This window comes from Typopeltis vanoorti, chromosome 5, assembly GCF_054136105.1.
Source record: "Typopeltis vanoorti isolate ZY-2024b chromosome 5, IOZ_Tvanoo_1.0, whole genome shotgun sequence".
Classification (NCBI taxonomy): Eukaryota; Metazoa; Arthropoda; class Arachnida; order Uropygi; family Thelyphonidae; genus Typopeltis; species Typopeltis vanoorti.
In genome coordinates this window covers 89,356,330-89,382,148 of record NC_143553.1, presented here as the reverse complement: position 1 = coordinate 89,382,148, position 25,819 = coordinate 89,356,330, and positions in this window count along the sequence as shown.

Here is a 25,819-nt window from a genome sequence, read left to right as displayed (position 1 = left end):
CAACTATGTTCGCAAGCAAATGCTGTACTTTAAACCACACAACCTGCAGCTACAGCTCTTCACTTTTACAGTTGGCAACATTAAGCTGATCATGTGATTTCTGAATGTATTTCAGAACCAATCCGATCTCCATTGTTTTCGGTCTGTTGCTCTTATCAATGCAGTTTTAATCGTTTTGGAACTGCAGACTTAAAGTAGAAGTTAAAAAGTAAGTAGCTTTAAGAAAACAGTTCGAAGTTTTGCGCCTCCATTCGAAAAACTTCGGTCTTCTCAACCGTGCCGAAACTACATTATTTTCGTTGCCATGACAACAGATTCCCAAGATCAGCTCGAGTGTTTTCGTACTTTGTAAGAGAAGAAGAAATGCGATAGTCGAACGAAACCGTTTTCTACCGGAAAGTGAAACGTCGAGATGGTGGATCTACCAAATAACTATATCTCGTTACGTCATCATTCCGAAGATGTGGATTGGGCCGCTCCGGATGTACATCGCAGTAGATAACGAGTGTCAGCCGACATATGAAACTGAGATAAGAAATCTGAGAAACTATTCTGAGTCAGTTAGTCTTCAGGGGAATAAAAAGATGGGAGGGGCTGGAGAATAAGTCTGATCTCGATCGATTTTTGTTTTGGCTATGAGTCCAGTGGAATTGGAAACAGGGCCATTAATGTACCGTGACCTTCAGTTCTAAGGAAACGGTGGCATATTGCAACAGCCAAAGAAGTTTGAATCATCAAAATAAACACTGCTGGATAGCATAAAGAAGAAAATTGCAAAGTCCTGCATATACGTTTGCACATGCAGTAAGATTATTGCAAACCAAAGAAGTGAAAATGATTAATATTTGCAGATTTTATGCAATACTCTGGGATTTTTTTAAAGATTTATAAAAATATAAAGCTTATGATTCAGAATTGGTTGGAAAATATTAAAGTTTTGAATCATATGAAAAGGAAAATTTATAATTTGCGATTACCGATGATTTTTTGATAATCACATGTGTTTATCATACGAAATTATTATTATTATTATTATTATTATTATTATTATTATTATTATTATTATTATTAAAAATTCGCAACCAACAGCCAATCCAAAGATACCGCCTGGTCTACCAGATCCACTCACCGAGAAGTTCTTAACTTTTATACCTTGCGTCCCCTTAAAATGATTTGATAAATTTCATGCCCCTTTCTAGAACAAATACAAATAAACAGTTTTGATATGAAAAGTAGCTATGGATATGCATATTTTTGACGATGGTAAACATTATCATCATGCATATCAAGGATTTAGGCCTAGCGTGGCCTGTTTGGGCCTTAGAAGTCATCATTAAATCGTTTAAGAGGACGTTCCTGGTTTACGTTTTCCTGATGGTAAACATAAATGTTTCAAATATATCTCTAGAAAGAGCCCCCCCTTTTTTGTATGTTAAATTCTCAGCAAATTTAAAATTTAAAGACACATTTGAAGTGTTTATAAGATCATATAATCTCAAGTCTCTATTTGTTGTTAAAAAGTATTTCATATCAACAGCATATCCCCCTTCCCCCAATAGAGAAAACTGCGTTCTCTGTTGATGGGGTGGGGTTGAAGAGACTTCCTAAGTCTCTGCACTAACCACAACCAACCTATTTATAACTTTCTGTGATTAATGTGAATACTTAAAACTACTAAAACAACTTAATCCCTGAGCATTTTCACAATATTTTTCCATGACGTCACCGTGATTTAGGGGAACGTATACGTGATTCTATAATAGAAGAAAAAAAAAAGCGGTGATTAGATCGGGTTTGAGGAAGTAACTTATAAGAGCGATGTCATGGAATGCGAGTGATTTGGGAAGAGAAGGCGTAGTTAGTTTGGTGGTTTAGATTACTCAAGAAGCAACGATGAGAAGAGTGTGCTGTCTGTAAATTGTGTATATTCTTTAGTGAGTTTTCGTGTTATGAAGAATGAAAAAAAAAATTCCCACTACCACCGAATGATACCTACTAACTTACCTTTAGTTGAAAAGGTCCTTGTAGACGCGTATGTTCTCCGAAGACTACGGGAGGAATTGAACGCTGGTGTTTCCAGTCAAAACGTACAATTGCGATCGACTGCTACGCAGGTACGCGCTGTCGACCAGTTCAGGGTAAATATATTTTGGACAGAGTGTAGTATTGTTACAGAATCAAGTAGGGAACCGTCTGAATAACATAACGATCTTTGTTATCGATAACAGTAATAGTATTCAGTATAAATATGATTTTATATGACGTCGTGTCATTAAAAAAATTTAGTAAGAATCCTAGTGATTTAAATTTTAAATTGATTAGAAATGAAAATGATGAAACGAAAGAATCACGAAGATAAGTACACAGTTTACTTCTCTTATTCATTCTTGAATAAGAGAAGTTGAGAATGTCGTCACTTCGCTTTAAGCAAACTCCAGATTGCAAATCCCCAGTTTATCTGTTGCCAAAGATAAGCCGAATGTTTGCAATAATGATAAAGCAATTGAGAAGTGAAACACACGAGCAAGATAAAAGTAGCATTACGTAGAAAGGATGTGATGAGTAAACAAACTCTTGACACTGTGTTTCTTGGTCATAAATCAAAACCCACTATGCAATCTTTTATTTCACCTGATTTCTTCATCTTCCTTGTTTTTTTATTGTTCAGGCAAGCGAAAGTAAAGACCAGGAAAATCGAGTTAATAGCAAAGATGAATGCGCATATAAACATTCAATTTTATAAATAAAATATACAATTATTTTATTAATAAGTTCTTATTCTGAGAGTTTTGTTTTATTTTATATTATTATTAATATTTTTTGCGATATTTATAATTGTTTAATTTTGGTCTCTGTTTAATTTCTACTGATATGGATAGAACAAATATTAATTTTTTTTTTCAATCCAAATATTCTCACAAATACGTTAGAAATACTCTCGTTAAAGTATCTTTGAACTCAGAAACCGAATATATTTTTATCCCAGGAGAGAATTTAGAGAAAATCCCTTTAAGGCGAGAAATCCAAACCCTCTCGGAGACCAAAAAATTCACAGATAAGAGAAGAAAGAGTTGGTCTGTCAATACAGCGGGTGACTTTAGAATCTCAGATCACACTTCCAAATGTACTTTCTTTGTTTGAAATGCTCCACTTGGAGGAATTGGTTTTTAAGGTTAAGCGAAGTCAATTCGTTAATCTTGTTTACAGATTGTGGGGTCTTTTTTGTTGTTGCGAATGGTAGATAACTTGTAAGGTAAGGTGATCTATGATCTAAATCAAATGATTTACGATTTTTCAAATAACAGCGTATGTGACATAAGATGAAAACACAGTAATACTGAAAATATTGTGCAAAATAATAAAAGAGTATTTTTTTATCCAAGAGAAATAAGTATTTCGTATAGAATATAAAATAAACTTATATGATAAATGTTATTTACTTAATTGTTTTTAAAATTTTTTAAAAATTAAGAAAAGAAATATATTTACATTTATACCCTTTTATTTTTTATTAATACGAGTATAATTTCATTTTGCGCTGAAAAGTAATAAAATAATATAATTGTTAGAGGTAGGTGATGATACCAAAAGTCCTTTTTAGGACTTCTCGGGTAACAAATGGTAATGCTGTAGCCAATGAAGTTTTAATGAGGCTCGGCTATTGCCGTTACCCAGCCATGACTAGAGCTTTTTAGCTCAATAACACTCCATCCACACAGATTTTCTTCATTCAGATGACGGGATAAAGAGTCAAGGACTCAGTCCATCGCCCAGTTCTTATAAGAACTATAAGAATATAATTGTTAAATGCAGTAGCGTATATATATCTAACTTCTAACTCAGTGATGCTGGGTTAGATTAGGGATTTAAGATGGCGGAAGATGAATACTGGCATGATGGTTATTGTTGCGAAGAATATTCTTGATTTCAGTGGTGATTAGTGAGTTTTAGATTTTGTGAATCTTTGATAACGGAATACAAGGTAAGTCTTTGACTTTTGATGCAATTTTCCGGCCCCAGCCCGTTCTCTTCACCATTATAAATATTTCTCAGAATTTCTGCTGACAGGTCTCTAGACCTGCAGGATTTCTACTTGCGCTCATACGCAATTCCCCAATCACCACCTATTAGATTTAACAACGAACAGAACAGATATGGATAACTTTAATGATCATCTAAACGAAGATCAAGCACTAAAACTATTTAAATTATTGCTTAAAAAATTCGATTCGGAATGGCCAGGTTTCCTAAACCTGTACACTCAACCAGATGTACTCAAAGATATCGAGGACGAAGTTGAAGAGATCAACAACACGTCCATCTCCCTACCTGAGAACCACAGTCAGACAGACTTCACAGAAGAACACACGAATAAAAGACGCAGAACCGAGGATGATCATATGGAAAACGAAACACCCTCACAAACAGTGCCGGGAAAAAAAAGGAAAAGGTCCCCCCCCCGGTAATTCTCCTTGAAAAAGAAAAATGGACCACAGTTTCAAGAAACCTGAGAGAACATAACATTGACTACTCCTGTGCCAGAAACACCGACGAAGGAGTAAAAATTCAACCAACAACAGTCTCAGACTACAGAGGGATAACAAAAATGATGGATAACAACAAACTACACTACCACACCTTCGCATTAAGCAGCAAAAGAAATCTCAAGGTTGTACTGCGAGGTGTCACTGAAGGCATTACCTCCGAGGAGATCTCGGCAGACCTTACCCAGCAGGGCTTAACACCAATCAAAGCCAGCCGGATGCTTAGATCTGATAAACGACCGATGCCATTAGTATTAGTTGAGATCCAGAATATGCAAAGACGAATTTACGACATCACTTCGCTCTGTGGACTTAAGATAATAACAGAACCACTTAGGAAAAGGGCATCAGCAGGGCAATGCCATCGTTGCCAAAAGTTTGGCCATGCCCAAAGACTATGTAAAGCCGAGTCCAGATGCCTGAAGTGTGGTTAGAAACATCAAACCATTACATTTTCAAAACCAAGATCTACACCAGCCAAATGTGCCAACTGTGGAGGTCCCCACCCAGCAAACTACAAAAGGATGCAACCACCACTCCAGAAATCACGGAAATACAAGAGCCGTCCAACCTCCCCAAATCTGGACCACTCAAAGCATCTCAGCTGCACAGTCATCAAACCAACAAAACCCTATCCACAAAATTCAGGAAAGGGCTCAACCTCCCACCAAGACCTATGCAGAACCAGCCCGCCCAACGGACACAATGCAGAGCAATTAAATAGGCTCCAACATCACAGCAATACTGACTGCCTCGCTAGCCATTATGCTGCAGGAATTCAGCAGAACAAACCCAACTCCATCCTCCACAAAGAGATTCCTGCAAGGAACCCATTCCATACTGACAGCACTCAATAATGAATAAAACAAAAGTAAAACCCAACTCGCTTCTAATTGCAGCCTGGAATACCAATGGCCTCACCAACAAGACACTAGAACTACAGGAATTGGCACAAAGACACAACCCGGACATAATGCTGATCAACGAGACCCACCTAAGACTTGCCAACAACCCAAAAGTGAGAGGATACATAACGTACTGAATGGATAGACTCAGCACCAGAGGGGGAGGCACTGCCATATACATCAAACCGTACCTCCACCACAATGCCATATCCAACTCACAGACTACCAATCTGGAGACTACAGGAATACAAATCCACACAAACAATGCTGGAAGCCTCAAGATATAGGCCACCTACAACTCACCAAGCAACCCTCTACTGACAGCAGACCTGGATGCCGTCCTTGGAACCACAGACCCCACCATCATAGCAGGAGACTTGAACGCCAAACACACAGCATGGTTCAGCTCCACCAACAACAGAAGTGGACGCATATTACACAACTACTCAACACTTAACTCAGTTGTGGTAGCATAGCTATCCTTAAAAAGATCAGTTATCAATAACAACTAGAGACGATGAATGAACTATCATCTGACCACAACCCAATCCTGATCAAACTTTGCACGAAAGACCAATTGCCCCCCCCCCCCAGCACACCTTTATATCATGGAATAGGCTAGCCAAAATCCTACCAGAATACATTGGCCCTGTACCCCATCATCCACAAAAAAGAAGAAATAGATGAAACAAAACCAAATCAAAAAAGCACTAGAAGCAGTCACCAAAACCACAACCAATCACCCAACCAGACGGCTCCCATAAAACATCATGGACCTCATCAAAACAAAAAGCAAAACCAGGAAAAGATACCACAACACAAGAGCTCCAGAGGACAAGAAAAATTGAACAACTTGAACAACAAAATCAGAAAAGCGCTCCAAAACTACAGGAATCAGGATTGGGACAATAAACTGTCATCACTCAACCCAGAAGATCACACAATATGGATATTTCTGAAGATCCTGCGCACGAAACACAACCCTCTATCCCTCATGCAAACTGCACATGGAACGGCGCACACTGATAAAGAAAAAGCAGAAGCAATAGCAGAAAACCTAGAAAAACGGCGGAAGCCAAATTGTTCGTTTGGAATTATTGTTAATTGGTCTGATTTTTCTTGTAGTCTTGAGAGGATGATTTTTTCAGCAATCTTTCTTAGGTTGGAAAGCAAGCTTATTGGACGGTAGCTTTGAGGAGTTGTGGATTGTTTCCTGGCTTTTTTATTGGTATGATGTCGGCTGTTTTCCATGCAGTGCAACAAATACACCGACTAGTGGAGCATATTACTCAAGGATACAACTGGAACCTTCACACAGCTGCAGTCTTTCTGGATATTGCCAAGGCCTTTGACAAGGTATGGCATCAAGGATTACTCTACAAACTCATTCAGGCCAACATTCCAACAAACCTTACCCGTCTAATAAAATCATACCTTACTGACAGATCCATGCAGATAAAATAAATGGCACCATCTCAACTAGGCGCCAAATCCTGGCAGGAGTACCACAGGGATCCCTGTTGGCTCCTTTACTTTTCACAATCTGCGTGGCTGACATTCCACAGAACCTGAGGACTACCAACACAGCCTTATATACTGATACTGATGACACAGCTATAATGACAAGATCTCTACACCTACACCTGGCGATCAGTCGTCTCCAGGACACCATTACAAAGCTAGAGAAATGGTTCTCGGACTGGAGGATACAAGTAAACCCTATCAAAAGCTCAGGTATACTATTCACCAGATGCAAAGCCTTCATCCAAGATGACATTCAACTCCTCGGAAAAAAGATACCGTGGCAGACAGAAACCAAATACCTTGGAGTACAGCTAGACAAAAAGCTAAATTTCAACAGCCACATCAAGCTCATAGGCACAAAGACATCCAGAACCATAGCCCAACTCTATCCCCTGATCAACCGCAACAGCAAATTGGATACATGCAGCAGGCTGCTACTATATCAGATGGTAATACGACCAGTAACCACATATGCATCCCCAGCTTGGAGTCACACATCCAAATCTAACATCCTGAAACTACAGAGGATACAAAACAAATGCCTGCGGATGATCTTGGATGCCCCATGGTTCGTCAGAAACACGCAGATCCACAAAGAAACCGGAACCCCAGACATCCATTCTCTCCTTCATGACCATGCGGAAAAGTTCTTCAGCAAGGCACATTCTAATCCCAACCCACTAATCAGACAAGCTTCCAGTTATAGTGAACATGACTATCACAAACATAAAAGACCCAAGGCAATCCTGCTCTCAGCAGAACAGAGCTAACTCCATAGTTCACAAAGTGCGAGCATAAGGCTCACAACCCCCCCCCCCCCCACCACCATAAAGTTTCTCGACACGGACAAAGGGGAAAACAAAAAGCATATTATGCTTCACCCAGCAAGCCAGTAACGTTGTTGTTGTTGATGATGCTGGGTTAATTGAATAGATTAATTTCGATACATACTATACTATATCTACAAAGGTAATGTATAATATATATTCAAACTAACATGGGATGTTTCATAGTTCTAGTGATGAAAAACTTAAAATTCACAAAAAAATCTGAGCTGCCTAGTGAGGAGGAGGAGTGCTTTGGCCAACCATACCTGTGGGCTTTTTAGTGCAGACCGATGGTAGAAATCGACAGATCATCGTTTTTCCTCATAATCCACATGAATATAACGGCCATAGACATATATATCAATGCACGTTTTCGTGTGTGTGTGTGTGTGTGTGTGTGTGTGTGTGTGTGTGTGTGTGTGTGTGTGTGTGTGTGTGTGTGTGTGTGTGTGTGTGTGTGTGTGTGTGTGTGTGTGTGTGTGTGTGTGTGTGTGTGTATGCGTACATTGGATTTAGATAAGTACTATTCAGGAGTAGAGTCCAAAAGACGGCCTGTAACTAGTGGTGTGCCACAGGGTTCTGTTCTTGGACCACTGCTGTTTAATCTGTTCATTAACGATATAGGGAAGGATCTGAGTGGAACAATTCATTTGTTCGCTGATGATGCAAAGTTGGGTAGGGCAATAGTGAATGCAGAAGATGTCAAAGTCTTGCAGGATGACTTAGATAGATTGGAGTTCTGGGCTAAGGAGAATGGATGTCAATTTAATGTGACAAAATGTAAGGTTATGCATTTTGGGGAGAAAAGATTAGCAGCAGTATACCACATTGGTGGAACTGTACTCCAAGAGATTGATGAGGCCAGGGACTTGGGAGTGTTGGTGGATAGGGAGATGAAGTTTAGGGGGCATACTGCAAAAGTAGCTAAATCAGCTCATCAACTCACTTGGTTGTTGAAAAATACCTTGACGAGCAGAGACAAGCAAGTTATTGTACCGCTGTACCGAGCCTTGATAAGACCTCATCTCGACTACTGTGCCCAGATTTGGTCACCTCGGTTCCTTCTTGATTTGGAGGAGGTGGAGAGGATCCAGAGGCGAGTGACTAAGATGATAACAGGTCTATGGAATGAACCATATGAGAACAGGTTTAAGATTTGTGGGTTGCAGAAACTAGTTGATAGGCGGAGGAGGGGAGATATGATTGTGACATTCAAATTGCTAAAGGGATTCTATAGGATTAATTCAGAGGATATTTTTGAGATCAGGACTGGTGGTGGGAGAACTAGGGGACACCTATGGAAGCTGGGCAAGAGTGTGGTTAGCAGGGGTGTTAGAGCTGGGTTCTTTACTTTTAGAGTGGTAAATGAGTGGAATAAGCTGCCAGAGTCTGTTGTGGGTGCTATGACGGTGAACGAGTTCAAGACAAGGTATGATAGATACTGTGAGAATGTAATCGCATAGTTGTGTGGACATGATGTTTAGGGCCTCCCTCGATGAGTCTAAGGACTCCTAGAGTCGCCCGAAATAATAATAATAATAATAATAATAATAATAATAATAATAATAATAATAATAATTAGTGGGCGGTAGATGGCAAAGTGTGTAGATGGAGGATTAAGTTGTGTGGAGCAGATGAATCCAAGAGCTCATTGCAGGAGGGAATTCTGCTGCTATATATATATATAGAACAACAAAGTGGTGTGGCAGAATAGCATTATTAAACTCATCAGAGTTAAATCTTACATTTTTTTTTTAAATTCTGAATTTGTTATTTTTATTTCACGAACAACTTCAAACCATGAATTTCTGTCGCGTATGAGAGACAAAGGATGGTCACGCTTGATGCAATGAATAATGGACATTTCTCTCTCTCTCTCTCTCTCTCTGTCTCGTTTTAGAAAAATATACTGAACATACATATATTCTTTTGAGAGAGTAAGGTGATATCTAAGAAGTTGTACTTTGATTTCCTAGTAAAGTTTTAAAATTTCTTCAATCGCAGATCAAACCGTGAATTTGGATTTATTATACTCGGAGAGTTACTGGACGTTTATGGACCCTTCAGTTGATATAAACGATGCCATTTTGGTTGGAAAAACCAATGTTTAAATCACCCTAGAACGCGAAAAGAGAACAAACATAGGGCTTTTAAGATTCAATGTTTGTTCTCGAAACCAAACATGGAAATATTCAAGTCACTTAAGCGATCAGTTGGTCTCACACCAGGCGATGAAATTTCTATCTCCCACCTAAAGACAACCGCAAACATTCCTGACCTCGGCGGCTTTCGCATTCGCAGAACGTTTGTTGGAGAGGCGTGAAACATTCCATACGTAATTTGATTGGAATCAAAAAACAGGAGCGCCTAACAAGTTTTTTTCACATTTTTTTAATTTTACATTTATTTCTTGTATTAGTTGTTTTTCATGCAATTCTCCTGCATTGTCAAAATGTCACTTTAATCGTGATATTATCATAGCAGTCGCTTATGTAATAATAATCTTGAATTAAATAATAATACCCGTCTTTATTGAGCAATAAAAAGTAAAACATTATTCCATTACAAATAAAACCATCGTCTAATATAATATATATGAATACAACTACGTCATAGTTATGTTTCGAAACTATTTTATATCAATTTAACAAGGAAAAAAAAAAGGTTTCAATTTCACATTTGTTATTTGTGAAACATAAAATACATTCTCTGTCACTAAAATTGTTCCAGCATATGCAACCGAAAGATTTATTTGCTTGTTTATTTTAAGACTGCATTTCTGTTTTCTCTTTCTACCAGAGGAAACACATTTTCAGATTAAAGATGAAGTACAACATACCAACCAAGCCAGCTAAATGACATCCCGTATTGCATCAACTGTTTACCGCAAAGTAATGTGGTGTGACGCCAGATATAAAGCCAGGAAAGTTTATGTTGTTTAACGTATTCAAAAAAAAAAAAAAAAAAAAAAAAAGTCATTTTAATTTTATCTTATGTTTTGATCTTAGATTATCAATTTATTGCGCTTAATAGGGGAAAATAAAGTGATAATAATAAAGAGATATTATTATTCTTTTCCTGCTTCATCAGATAGGCAATAATATACTGATGATCAAGTAGAAACAAAAAAATATAAAATCAAGAATTCTGAACTTGGAAAGAAAAACAAAAGGAGAGAGAGAGAGAGAGAGAGAGAGAAGAATAGTATTGAATTAATAATAAAAAAAAAACCGCATTCTGCATATCTATCATTCTCTCCCTTTCTCCCCCTGAAGATGTGTATTTATTTTACAGAGGAATTTATTTCTAATAAGTGGATGTTGCACTTACACTGTGGATGATTAGGAAAATCTTACTGTATAATATAAGAAGTTTCAGTGAAATACTTAACATACCACTGGGTCGATAGTTTCTAGTTCGAGATGAGTCTTTCCTAGGTTTTAAAACGGCTATTAGTTTGCTCTCTTAAAGATTGGTGGCAATGGTTCTTAATGTAAGATGCCATTATGCATACTAGACAGATATTTAATGGCTTTGAGTGGCCGTTCTTTATAATTCTGGGCTGATGCCATCTAGGCCAGACACTTCCCTGTTTCCAGAGAATCAATACACAAATTCTTGACACGAAAGCTTGCTAACAGGAAGAGTGACGAACATATTTTTCTTGGATATCAGCCACGTTTTCGCTTCTCTTATGGAATATTTGTCAAGCGAATAAGTCATTGTAAAGACAATATACTTAGTAATATCACTAACTAATTGGTAGTTAATAACCCAAGCACTAGAATAATGTTCTAGTGCTTGGGTTATGTGAAGATGGCGTTATTTATAGACATAATCCAGTTCGTTCTATTTTCTTAGTCTTGTCAAGAGAGAGTGCAACAGTTTGGTGGTTGTGGGAGTGTTAAAGGTCCCGTAATTCTGGAAATAATCGTTCGCTTTCGTCCTTCCATCCAAGGATATAGTTCTTTCTTGGAAGTATCATACAGGATAGCTACATCTCTAATGAATCGGTCATATCTGCTACCAGCGGATTTAACTTGGGGATTTAATCCCCAAGCTTTAAGAAACTTCCACCTCGATTTGCAGACGGACTTGCTAATCAGGGTGGACAATCTTACCGTATTGGGAAGCTATCAAACTACTTTTCTGTTGATTGGAAGTCGTCTATGTTCATTATAGAAGGTGCTAAACATATTTCGGAGTCGTGACCCTCTTTCCTTAGGAGATGAATGAAGGCTTCAGTTGTTTTTAGCATCGAAAACTAAATAGACATCCTGAATATATTTCATCACATTAATCAGCAAGTCTCCATCACAGTCATCATCTTGGTATTAGTATAAAGAATGGTAGCCATCAAAATCACCAAAATTGATGCAAGGTTGATGATGCTGAGGAAGAAGGGTTAGACCAGCTGGCGTCGAGAGGTGCTAACGATGTCTCTTCTTCACTGAGTTTGGTTGGAAGGTAGTATAATTAGCGATATTGTTCTCAACATGGCTACTCCATATTTAGTGATTAATGTAAAAAGTCAATATATAATGCAGGATTGAACCAATATTCTTAACCTAAAAATCCTTTAGAGCACTATTATCATTTTATTTTACGGCTAAGAGACCAGTCTAGTATAACATGTCTGTTGTTGCGTGTGCTTTCCGGAACTTGTTTGTGTGGTTTTCAAGATGAAAAGAATTTGGGAGAAAGAGATCTTGCCACCTCGTTGAGGTGGCAGAGATTTTGATAGCATGCATAATGGTAATTATAATGTTATATGTTATCAGAAGAGACCGAATACGGGGAAAGGACGGGTGTGTGTTATTGCTTAATCAGGGAATAAAGATTCTATTATAATAGTTGAGAAGCTTATCAGTAAGATAGACGGTCAAAGAAAGTCACTTATAGGTTCGATATTAGTCGGCAACTGGAGAAACTTTTTTTTTTCTTTTCGTTTTAGGCCTTTTTCCCTCATTTACTTTTCCAGTTAGTTTATTTCTAGGATGAGCAACTAATGGATTTTCTCCCGGAAAGTAGAGGTTTTCATATCGCAAAACGGAAAAATCGACCATAACTTTCTCCAGTTCATACAATGATACCAGTTGGGTGTTAGGAACACTAGATGGCGATGGCAGTGATTTGTCATGTTTTAGTTACTCCGAAATCTACAAATCCCTGGTAAAAATAAATCAACTAAAATGATGACATTGCTAGAGATGGGGAGTTTAATAATTTCCAAAAGGTGTAAAACAGTTCTCTCTACTTCCCGTAGTAATTAGCAGTAATAGCAATAATAATACTAATAGTAGGGACTTTCTCCTCATATTAGTACGCTGTGGCGGTTCGGAGGTTGCGAACGCATAAATGACATTGAAATAAAAATCAGGACAGGCAAACCCGCCTCGTGAACACACGCATCTACAGACATAGGACACACCGGGAGGCATAGGGCCAGCCACCTTATCCTTGATACGGTAGCAGTTAAATATAGGAAAATCCTCGAAACCGCAAGGTAAAAGAGGAGGGAAGGAATAAGAAGATAAATAGATAGAGAGGCTGTAATACACGAAAGGGAGTACGTGCAAAAAATAAAAAAATAAAATAAAATAAATAAATAGATAGAGTGAGACAATTATACATGGAATAGTTCATCCATCCCCTCACCAACTGACTGAGCAAACTCTGTAGTTCGCAGACCTTAATTTAACAATTCGAAATTAACCGACTTTTCAAATCAGAGGTTCTTACTTGTTTATCAACCTGGCTACAAAACGTTCGTGCCAAGATAATCAAGGATGGATTTTTCAATCTGACAATTGTTTTTAATTATTGATTGAGTAAAGAATTTCGAAAAATATTTCGACTACAGTTGTCTGATACGTCTCTTATTTTTTGAGAGTTCTCATTTTAAACAGTTCGGTATGCTTTTTCCAATTAGTTATCAAAAGTTATCAAAAAATTTTAATTTTTTGATAACTTCCACTTGAATTAGTTAAAGTCAGTAGGAATCACAAGAAACATGCGAGATTTGAGTAGTAGTCCAGTCACTTCTGACCAGATCAAGATCAAGATAAGATAAGGAATTGTTGCATGATTGGTTGTTCATTTGATGACGTCATTGTGGGCTTGACGTCTTGAGATTGGAATGTTTGGAATTTCCCTGGGGCATATGTATCAGTGACATTACTCCTTGTGTTTTGGTTCGTGTATGGAATTATGGAGGATGGTAGAGATAAGGATTCGTGTTGTGATTGGTGGGGCACTTCTGACCAGATTAAGATCAAGATAAGATAAGGGATCGTGATGTGAATGTTTGTTGTTATCAGATGAAGATAAATGACGTCATTTGTTAGTTGTAAATATGGGTGATGGTAGAGATAAGGATTCCTGTTGTGATTGGTGGTGCGCTTCTGACCAGATCAAGATCAAGATAAGACAAGGAATCGTGATATGAATATTATAGAGTTTGGAATTTTGCTGGGGCCCTCATCTGTCGGGGACACCATGTGGTGTGTTTGGTTCACTTATTGAATTGTGGATGTTATTTAGAGATACTAATCGTGACGTTATGTGTTTGGAAATTTCTGGGGAACACATGTCTCTCTATGATATCACATGGTGTTTTGGTTTAGCTATGGAATTGTGGACGATGTTTTTGAGTTAAGATATCTTGGAATTTTCCCAGGGTGACACACATCTGTCATGTGTTGTCTTTGGTTGTCTACTGATTGCTGTACTAATTTTCCAATACATTTTGCGGCATTTCTTTCCTGTTAAAGGGTGGGAATTCTTAGAAAGTCAAGATGGCACCAGTGTTTTGATCTTTTCTGAATAATTTAATTATATACTGGTGTCCCTCAAACACACACTTTTTTTTCCTTTTTCTTTTTTTTTTCCATAGCTCATCCGTATTTTCTTCTATATTCATATTCTAATTCAAGTTCATATTTTATTCATAACTCATCCGAATATTTTGCTTTGTCTAAAATTAAGACCTTAAAGTTCAATAAATAAACAAATTGTGTGTGAATTCACGGTGGTTTCAAAAGTGATCTTACTTAAACCTACATAACACATCAACAACACTGTTTGTTCTTTTAAGTTTACATATTTATTTCACAGATATTATTTACAATGCAATATGCAGAAATAGGAATTTACAGATATCACCAATGCATAAAAAACTATTCAGTATTAGAATTACGCTTACCAAAACATACGAGCAGTGATTATTGAAATTACAATTATCAATTGTTATGTTTAAGTTTAAAAAAAATTAACTTACATTTCTTTCAAGAATGGGAACATCTTGGTGCTATCTAGGATTTCTGAATATTCCAAATTTGATTTTTAACATATATTCACAGCACAGAACACAAACACAAGTCTGAAAATGGATTTGACTTTTCTATTATAGGTTGCTGGGAACTAACATATATTCACAGCACCTGGCTTTTGCTGACTAATATATCCACCAGCGATTGGTAATTGTTGTCTCTACTTGTCAACTTTTCTGACTGGGAGGGGGCGGGGGTATTGGAATTCTACTGGTCTTACTTGAGGGTTTGATAATACTTCCCCACACGACAATCCGAACGTCACCATTTTCATGACTCATGTTCTCCCTTTGATGTATTCCAGGGTATTATCAGTTCAGGGAAGTGCGACTGTTTTTCTAATGTAAAATTCTTATGACACATATCCTAAAATTATTCATTCCTGATTAAGGATTTTATAAACTTATTGTTTTCAAGTATATGCCATGTTTGTTGGATTACATTTTGTGTAGCTAGGAAACTGGAATTTATTTCAAATGAATATTAGCTCTGTAATATATATACTTTGTTAATTTCTATGTTACCTTTTATTTGACCACAATATTATTAACAAATTGTATTTACTGATTCTAACATACAGAAATTAAATAAAGTGAAAAAGAGAGTATTTTTTTCTTATTCTTCTGATTTCACATTTGTGCTGATGTTCATAGTGTATGATTTCCCACTGGTGCTTACATATAATTCACGTCATTTTTCTCCATGTGACATTTCAAAACAAGTTGAACAATGGTTTTTGCATAGTTCTAATATGTAAAACTCATATCTGTTGGTTCCTATTGACTGTTGTCCTCTCAGCCTGACATTTATTTCATAGTAGGGATATTTATATATATATATATATATATATTAACACAATGATTATATTAGATATTCTTTCCAATACAAATATTTATGATCACAACAAACAAGAAATTCATCAGCTTTTTCAAAGTTTTGAAATTCATGCACATATTGTTTTCATCATTTGGTATCATTTAAATGAAGAACAGGTATGGCTATAAAGCCTGTTAATGATTTTTGATTTTTCTCTTCCAATGGCGAGTATTTTTTGATATATGCATGTTGATTCACTTGTTATCTGCATGCTACAATACCTTTTTATTTATACAACAAACTTTTTAAAAGTTTAGTAACTTGATGGGTTAAAATATCTAATGTCCCTTTGTAAATAACCAAATTCTAACATACTTTAAGTACGATTGTTTTTTCTAGTCTATTGGAGGTATCTACATATATAATAAATAAATTGACACTTTTCAGGTGAAATATTATCCACTAAAATTCTGCCTATTATTTAATACCCATTTCCTTTTGCTTCCAAGAGTTGACACAGTTTCATTAAGTGGATTTTCAAAAAAAAAAAAAAAAATGTTATGGTCTTACTTAAATTTGTATAAGACATCAACGACACCCAATTTTTTCCATTTAAATTTACACATTTTATTTGAATGAAATATTATTTACAAATTTTTACTGAATCTAACATACAGAAAATAAATAAAGTGAAAAATACAATCTATTTTTTTTGTTCCTTAATCTTATTTTTAAATTGCGCTGTTTTTCAAAGGTTCTTCCCATGCTTGTGGGATTGCCATCATGTTGTTTTTGACAATGTGACTCTCATCTAAAAGTTAATTTTCATTTGGTGATCGTTGGGAATTTATGACTGTAGTAAAATTAAGAGTTGCATATTTATTTTTTTGAAACCAATACAAATACTTCAGAGAATTATTAAAAGCACAGAATCTTTCATTATGTTTCCAAAAGCATTTAAAAGTACACGTTATGTTTTCACGTTTTGGGCATCCAATTTCATTTAAATCAAGAACAGGCCTCCCTATTAACCTCTTTAATGTTTTTGATTTTTCTCTTCATTTGGCGAGCAATATTTGATATTTGCATGTTGATTCTATTCTCCTATATCTTTGTTTGTCCAGAGAAAGTGAACCAATTTCCCACTTCAGCTGATGGTTATATTTTATTAACCAAGAATTCTGTTTTTTAATTCTTTCATGTAATTCTTTCCAACTACAACGTGATTTTGTGAATGTATGTCTTATAATAATTCCATCAAAAATGCAAATTTCTTTAGGAAATAAATTTGAAGTCTTATTCAAAAGAAATTGGCAATCAATTATAGCATTGATAACTGAAAATTCGTATTTTTCACCCACTGTCGATATTTCATATCGTTTTCCTTCATTCTTCTTCTTCTTAGATTACTTCATATGGCACCACAAATAAATATTTATTATTATTATTATTATTATTATTATTATTATTATTATTATTATTATTATTATTATTATTATTATTATTATTATTATTTCACTGATTATTAGCTCTGATCTTATATTTTATGTTAACTTTCTGTTACAAAATTCTAAACAATTAGAACTTTTCACAAAGTATATATATTACAGAGCTAATATTCATTTGAAATAAATTCCAGTTTCCTAGCTACACAAAATGTAATCCAACAAACAAGCCATCTACTTGAAAACAATAAGTTTATAAAATCCTTAATCAGGAATGAATAATTTTAGGATATGTGTCATAAGAATTTTACATTAGAAAAACAGTCGCACTTCCCTGAACTGATAATACCCTGGAATACATCAAAGGGAGAACATGAGTCATGAAAATGGTGACGTTCGGATTGTCGTGTGGGGAAGTATTATCAAACCCTCAAGTAAGACCAGTAGAATTCCAATACCCCCGCCCCCTCCCAGTCAGAAAAGTTGACAAGTAGAGACAACAATTACCAATCGCTGGTGGATATATTAGTCAGCAAAAGCCAGGTGCTGTGAATATATGTTAGTCCCAGCAACCTATAATAGAAAAGTCAAATCCATTTTCAGACTTATGTTTCTGTTCTGTGCTGTGAATATATGTTAAAAATCAACAGTTTGGAATATTCAGAAAACCTGGATAGTACCAAGATGTTCCCATTCTGGAAAGAAATGTAAGTTAATTTTTTTTTTAAACTTAAACATAACAATTGATAATTGTAATTTCAATAATCACTGCTCGTATGTTTTGGTAAGCGTAATTCTAATACTGAATAGTTTTTTATGCATTGGTGATATCTGTAAATTCCTATTTCTGCATATTGCATTGTAAATAATATCTGTGAAATAAATATGTAAACTTAAAAGAACAAACAGTGTTGTTGATGTGTTATGTAGGTTTAAGTAAGATCACTTTTGAAACCACCGTGAATTCACACACAATTTGTTTATTTATTGAACTTTAAGGTCTTAATTTTAGACAAAGCAAAATATTCGGATGAATTATGAATAAAATACGAATTTGAATTAGAATATGAATATAGAAGAAAATACGGATGAGCTATGGAAAAAAACATGTGTTTGACCTGGGAAAATTCCAAGATATCTTAACTCAAAAACATCGTACACAATTCCATAGCTAAACCAAAACACCATGTGATATCATAGAGAGACATGTGTTCCCCAGAAATTTCCAAACACATAACGTCCCGATTCGTATCTCTAAATATCACCCACAACAATAAGGGAACCAAACACACCACATGATGTCCCTGAGAGACGGGCCCCAGCGAAATTCCAAACTCTATAACAACAAACATTCATGTCACGATTCCTTATCTTGATCTGGTCAGAAGTGCACCACCAATCACAACACGAATCCTTATCTCTACCATCACCCATAATTCCATACGCGAACCAAAACACAAGAAGCGACGTCACTGACACATATTCCCCAGTGAAATTCCAAGCATTCCAATCTCATGACGTCACGCCCACATTGACGTCATCAAATGAACAACCAATCACGTCACGATTCCTTATCTTATTTTGATCTTGATCTGGTCAGAAGTGACCGGACTACTACTGATTTGCTGCGAAAGTATTCTTGTTTCCACATAACAAGTATCACTGGTGGCTTTATTGGTCCCGAATCCAAACTTTTAAGTTCGTCTGATAGGTATTATATTGGGCTGAGATCGAGACTTTGTTCAGGATCAGTCAAGTTCTCTTACACAGTTTTCCTCCAGCCTGCAGTATGGTCTGAAACAATGTCGTGTTGAAAGCGATACCAGTTTATTCAGTAAAACAATGATCACAGAATTACTGCATTCTGCCATCTATAACTAACATTACAAGTGGATAGCCCCTATACAGCATCTTATGACAGCCTCATTCAAGTTCTCGACAGTATGCAGATGTGCTGTCAACTCTAGGGTATATCTGTTTGTCTGTGGAGCAATATAGATCTATTGCTCGTGTGATGATAGGGATATACACTCTAAAACTGAGGGCTGTGTTCGTTGAAATGCGGAAAACGAAGTAACTAAGATTTGTGAGACCAATATGCGTGTGGGGATGAAAAAACCCGAGCTTCTCGAAGGACTAAAACATGAGAAGTCCCAATACTTTTCAGCATATCGTATGTAGCACGTGCGCATGAGAAACATATGGCAGTAACGGCTGGCCAAAGAGACTGCGTGACACCGTAAACGAGGTTACGGTGTCCGTAAAATAATTACCTTGGTACAAAGTAATTATTTGTATTATTCCTTTTTTGTATCAATAATTATGTACAAGTTTTAATTTTGTTGTACACTAATAGATGCGGAAGTGGAAAGCAACCACTCATATGCCCTTTTCGCATATTCATTACTATTATAAATATTATATTATTGGTAATTAATTAACATACTGATAGTCTTTTTAAAAAGAAAAAACAGAGGGGGAAATTTCAATTAACTTTCTTGTTTACTGTTTGACTGTCTGTGCGATGTGCGTGGCTAGTTAGGTATGAATGATTTTTTTTTTTTTTAAATTTCGTTAGCATGCAAAAGGCCGAACGAATGTGAGCTTTTGTAAAACGGCTTTTTAAAATAAATATATAAAAATATAAATAAACAAATTGTTCATACATTTCCCCCTCACTGTCATTGCTTTCTATACATTCAATTTGAATGAAAAGCTATAAGTAAACAACGATGGATTCTGTCATAGCCATTGAATGTTCAGAAAACAGATCCTACATTTATTTATTTTTATACTTATTTTATTTATTTTGGCTAGATGGATGAAGCAAGAATGCTTTTCATATTCTCCGAAATCTGTAGAAGAAAATGTATGGATGAGGTGTTATTGAGCTATAAGCTATGGTCATGGCGGGGTAACGGCAATAGCGAGCCTCAGTTAAAACTTCATTATAACGGCAATAGCGAGCCTCAGTTCTTTATTATCTACAGCTCTTTATTATTATCTATTATCTATTATCTTCATTATCTACAGCATTGCCATCTGTTACCCTCTCAATCTTACATTTTATGCAGATGGCATATCTATACTATAAACTGATATTAATAAAAAAAAAAGTGTGTTATTAAAACTATATAACATTGAAATTTAATAAAGTAATTCATGTTTTTCCAAAAAGTGAATTTATTATATAAATATTTTTAGCTTTATATAAAACATAAAATAGTTATTTTTTTCCCATGAACTAAATTTTATATTATTATTATTATTATTATTATTTTGTATATAATCGTACTAAAATCGGTCGTGGCGCCATCTTATGGCAAGTATGCTAACATGGTTTTATGAGAAATATTATTATTATGTGACACCTCCAAGGAATCCAAAGATTCATCGAGGAAGAGTGTGCCAACAGCATCGAACGATTGATCACCTTCCAACTACCAACCACGCTCAAACTTGCTTAACTTTTTTTCGTAAGCCATTAGTAGCACAGGCTCTACCAATCGACCAACCTTTGCTATCAGTGGGATCCCAGGAAAAAAACGTGCATCATTTAAGGATATTTGCCTAACTTTCACAAGTAGTGCTGCATTGAACTGCTCTTCAGAAATTTTCTATTCCTGAAAGACTATAAAAGCAGAGATTGCATGTACTCATTATCCATGTAGGCGTATAGGCTACATCTTTACCTTTCACCTCTATGAAATAGTTTTCCTTTCAGGTTTTCAAGAAAACAAACAGCTTTTATTGAAGGCAAATGTCGATTGATCGCGTATGTAGGATTGCTATGGGGAAAATAAATACATAAATAAAAATAGAAATCAAATCAGTTGTATTCGTTCAAAAAGTGATGAGTTGTTATCTAACATTTTTATTTATTTATTTGACATAAAAATTATTCAGAAAAGACAATCTTGTAGATTTCAATGTAAATACATGTACATTGAAATCTACAAGAGTAGATTTTCAATGTACATGTATTTACAATCGTGCAAAATAACGCAAGAATACAGTTGAGTATAGCTGGTTTCCATGACAACGCGATACATTTCATTTTTCCTCGTGTATCTAGATAGTCGCTAATAAACATTCGTATCAGGCAGTTAAAAATCTGCATGGGTTCGTGAGTGGACGATAACATCGCAGATAATGACGCACACAGCGAGTATCAGCGACAACACACACACACACACACACGGAGATATATACTCGTACACGGAGTGCGTACGCACGCGCGCGTGCACAACACCACGGCACCCAAAACTGCACGAAAGCGAAAGGTGACGAACGACGAAGCACATGGTTGAACAACCTTCCCAGAGAGAGAGAGAGAGAGAGAGAGAGACGAGTTAGTTGGCGCCACGGGGACGGAATTTTCACAGTTTCGATAATCCGCGGCAAACGTGTTTATTTTGCCGAGAGATGAGATAACGGAAGGCGAACGTGCCCTTGATCGCACCTGATATTAACCTCGAAACAGTGAAGTTCGGAAGCGTTAGCTTTTAATAGTCGTAAACGGCGGTCATTTCTCGTAGAGTTTGTTACCTTTGCGACGTTCGTAGAAAGCGTGATTGTTCGCACAGGACTAGCGAACGTTTTCCGCTTGTCGGTCACATTCGTCACGACTTGCTAACCCCGTGTTGTAGTGACTTGTTTTACCTTGGAGGAATCCTGACAAGAACGTTCTTTGTACTTAATACAGGCAGATGGTGCCAGTATTATTCGATGTTTTCGTGTCTCTTCAATAGGAAACCTCGTTTAAGAGACATTTGTGTGTCGAGAGTAGATGTGGCGAGGTAAGTCTATGTAGTATCATAATATAATCTTCATAGCATGAAAATATTGTGACTTAAACGCAGTGTTCACAGCTCAACCATTGTTGAATTGTAGAAACTTTATTGTCAGCTGTAACCATGGTAATATAAAGCATTATTGAATGTGGAAATATTGTTGTGGAAAGGCTTTCAATAATATTTTTATATAAACTGTAAAATCATTGTTGAAAACGTCAGTGTTCATTACAAACGATTGTTATAAGTTCAATTTAACTTTTTTTTTTGTTGTTTACGTTGTTACAGTTTTTTTTTTCTATTTTTTATTGTTGCATTTAATAACTGAGAATTCGACGTATGACCAGTTTACCAATATGGATTTATTTTTCAAAAATTTAAAAATAATTAAACTTCGAAAATGACATTTGCAATATAAGTCTGTCACCTTTTCTATTTTATTTATTTTTTCACATTTTACAAGAAAGGCACGTTGACAGAATCTGAATAACCCAGTAACAAGAAAAATGACAGCTGATGTTTGCACAGGCACGTGTGTATTGGTGGAAGGCAGACGAGGTCAGAATGCTTGAACGCCATGACATCTCAATAAGCATTCTTACACGTCCATCTGACTTGAGTCCTATTTCTTTTTTATTCTTGAAGAGCTTCTCGGTTGCTATAGAAACGGATTTCGGTTCGTGGCGGGTGTACAACAGAACAAAGTTTATTCGCCTCGTACTTTTTCAGTCTACAGATTACAAAACAGACTATTTCATTTGTTTATCCTGTTTAAGGTTTTTCAATAAATATCTAGCAATATCCGAAAGACTTATTCTAGATATATTAATCATTTTTTTCCCCTTTCACGTAAGGAATGCTTAGTATTTTTAAACAATATAGTATGCATGCTATTTATTTTTAACAATGGGATGTCTATAAATTAGGTAACTTTATTTTCTGACTGTAACATAACAGACACCTTTTTATTGTAAAAATGCGACTTCTTTCCATTCCAAATGCTTTGAGTATTTCATGGGTGACCTTTTTTTTTTATTACATAAACGAAATAAAAACGATCAGTCGAAAAGTATGAACGATTCTGAAGCTAGGGTTTGATAATCTTACTTCTAAACCGTTTCGAAAACGTATCAAATCATTTTAGCGTTCCTTGTAGCTTTTGTTACGGTGCCACAAATCTCCAACTCCCCTTTATCACACCCTCAATGAATCGTATTCAATTTCGAGTTATTCTCTTCTCTCAGGTTATGGATTGACGTCAGAGTGGGATATGACGTCAACAACCTACCGGAACTATTGATTTTTGTCCTGTGACTTAGCACTGTTGGTAGGTCGTCGAGTTTGCAGTTGTATTAAGTTAGTTAAAAAGCGAAAAATATTTCCTGCCCTCATCTTTTCGTGGTTTTTATAGTTCTGGAGGTATTAAAACTTTTTTTATATTTGCACTATTAATAAATGGGATAAACTCGTATTCACCTTGTAAATGGCGTGCAATTAACACTGAAATTATGATAATATGTTGAGAGAAGTGGGAGGGGATGCATTGCAATATATTTGTTTTGCATAGAAATACGAGAAAAGAAATAATTCGTTGTACATTTCGGTACAGACGTATGCTTTAATATATATGCTAATTCTCAGCTGACAAGTTCAGGTAAGAGTATAATTTTGCTAAACTCCTAATAGTAGTACGTATGCCACTGTCACCAATCTTTCAGCCCAAGTTTATTCGATGCTTTCTCTCTCTCTCTCTCTCTCTCTCTCTCTCTCAGTAATAGAAACCCAGGCTATCTTCTCCAATAGACTAATGAGTATCGATTTTAGATTAGAAAAGCCGATCTATTGCAACTGCACGAGGAATGGCTGCTAAATGAAAGCATTCCCAGAAGAATAATTGACACTCCGGATGCGACACGGAAGTCGCACTCTTGCGAACTTCTTTAGACTAGATGACATTTGAAAGTTAGCTTTCGCTACAGCAAAATCAATACTCCATTTTAAGTGGAGGGAAGAAAATGTAATCATTAAGTTTTGACAACACGCAGTAGACATCATGTTTGACAACAGTGCACAACATATTTCAGATGTTTTCTTTTGTTATAAAATATTTTAAACAAGATATAGAGATTTTTATAAATTTGATTTGCGTTGAATTCAAATATGGTGTCAGAATGTGTGTGTGATTTACTGGTTTAAAGGGAAGTAGAATGAAAAACTGATGTTCTTAAAAATGAATCAAATTGGACAACTATTATGTTTTGGTTTGTAAACATTTCTGAAGTTTCGCCGAGATATCTGCATACTAGAATTCCGTCTTCCTCTGAACTACTTGACCGTAGCTGCCATGTCTTGATCGAACCCTTCCCCTATAAGATCTGGAAGATCTTCTACTTTACATAGTTTGGTGTCTCTCATAAATTATCTGCATTTGTTGGTCAATAGTTATGCTTAGGAATTGTGTTTATTCAAATAAATCAATGCTTCATTGTTCTTATTTTTTTTTAGAAAGTGAATATTTTGTATCCGAGTTCTTAGTGTGGTTATTACGATGAGCGGGGTCCCCCGCCCATCGTAATAATCGAAGTGTTATGAATATACCATTCATGATCGTAACATATGTTATGAATAACCATCATAACAATCGAAGGTGCAATCAAGTCGAGTGCATAACATTTTTTTAAAAAATGCAATAAAATTGTTATTTTACATATTAATTCCACACTTGGACACAAGTTCGTAGTCCAGTTATCGTAAGAATGAAGATGTATTTAAATGCATGTAATAATTTATTTAAATATGACATTCCATTCAACTTATCCTAACATTTAATTAAATGTATAACGTGCTTCAAATTGGTTATTATAAATTATCTTATTTAAAAAATTAATTTGTAACTTAATAAATTTAATTGAAACATACACTCCTTACTTTAACGAGTTTTTTTTTTTTTTTTTCCTCATCTTAGGCAACTGCCTAAAAACGTTACTGTTAAGAACTCGCTGATCCATTCGTTATTCAGTATTTCCACTTAATTTACCCTCTGCCTAGTTAAGACCGGCTGTGAACCTGTTAGTGTCTCTCCCCACTCCCACCATTTCCTCCGTTAACCCGTCACAAACAAGGTTATTCTTCCCTTTTTTTTTAATGAATTCCACTTCTCCTTCCACCTATCTCCCTTTTTTTTCCTTTGTGCGAAACCTGCGAATACGAGGTCATGTTTAACGAAGGATGTGTGAAAACGAACAAGGAAAGCTGCTAACACAGACAGAGAGAAAAATTTTAGACAAAGAAACCATAGTTGCAATGCAGAATATTTGACCTTCCCTGTAATTAACTTCGAACAAAAGCAGCAAAGAGTACCATTGAAGAAACAACAGTTCTTTCATTGGTCTTTATGCGTTTCATTAAATATAGTTGAAGTATTAATTATAGACTAGATTTTAAAAAAAAAATGCAACGGGTTAAGTTAATTTTTTAAGATAAACGCACGCGGCATGCTTTGTGTTTAATAATAAAAAAAAAGAGAACTATTGTATGTCCCTTGCTCTTAACAGCAATATTTTTTTTATTATTTTTTGTTGACTTTCAAATTATATTGTTGAAGTCACGTAGTTGTTGGTGCGTGCGTAATTGT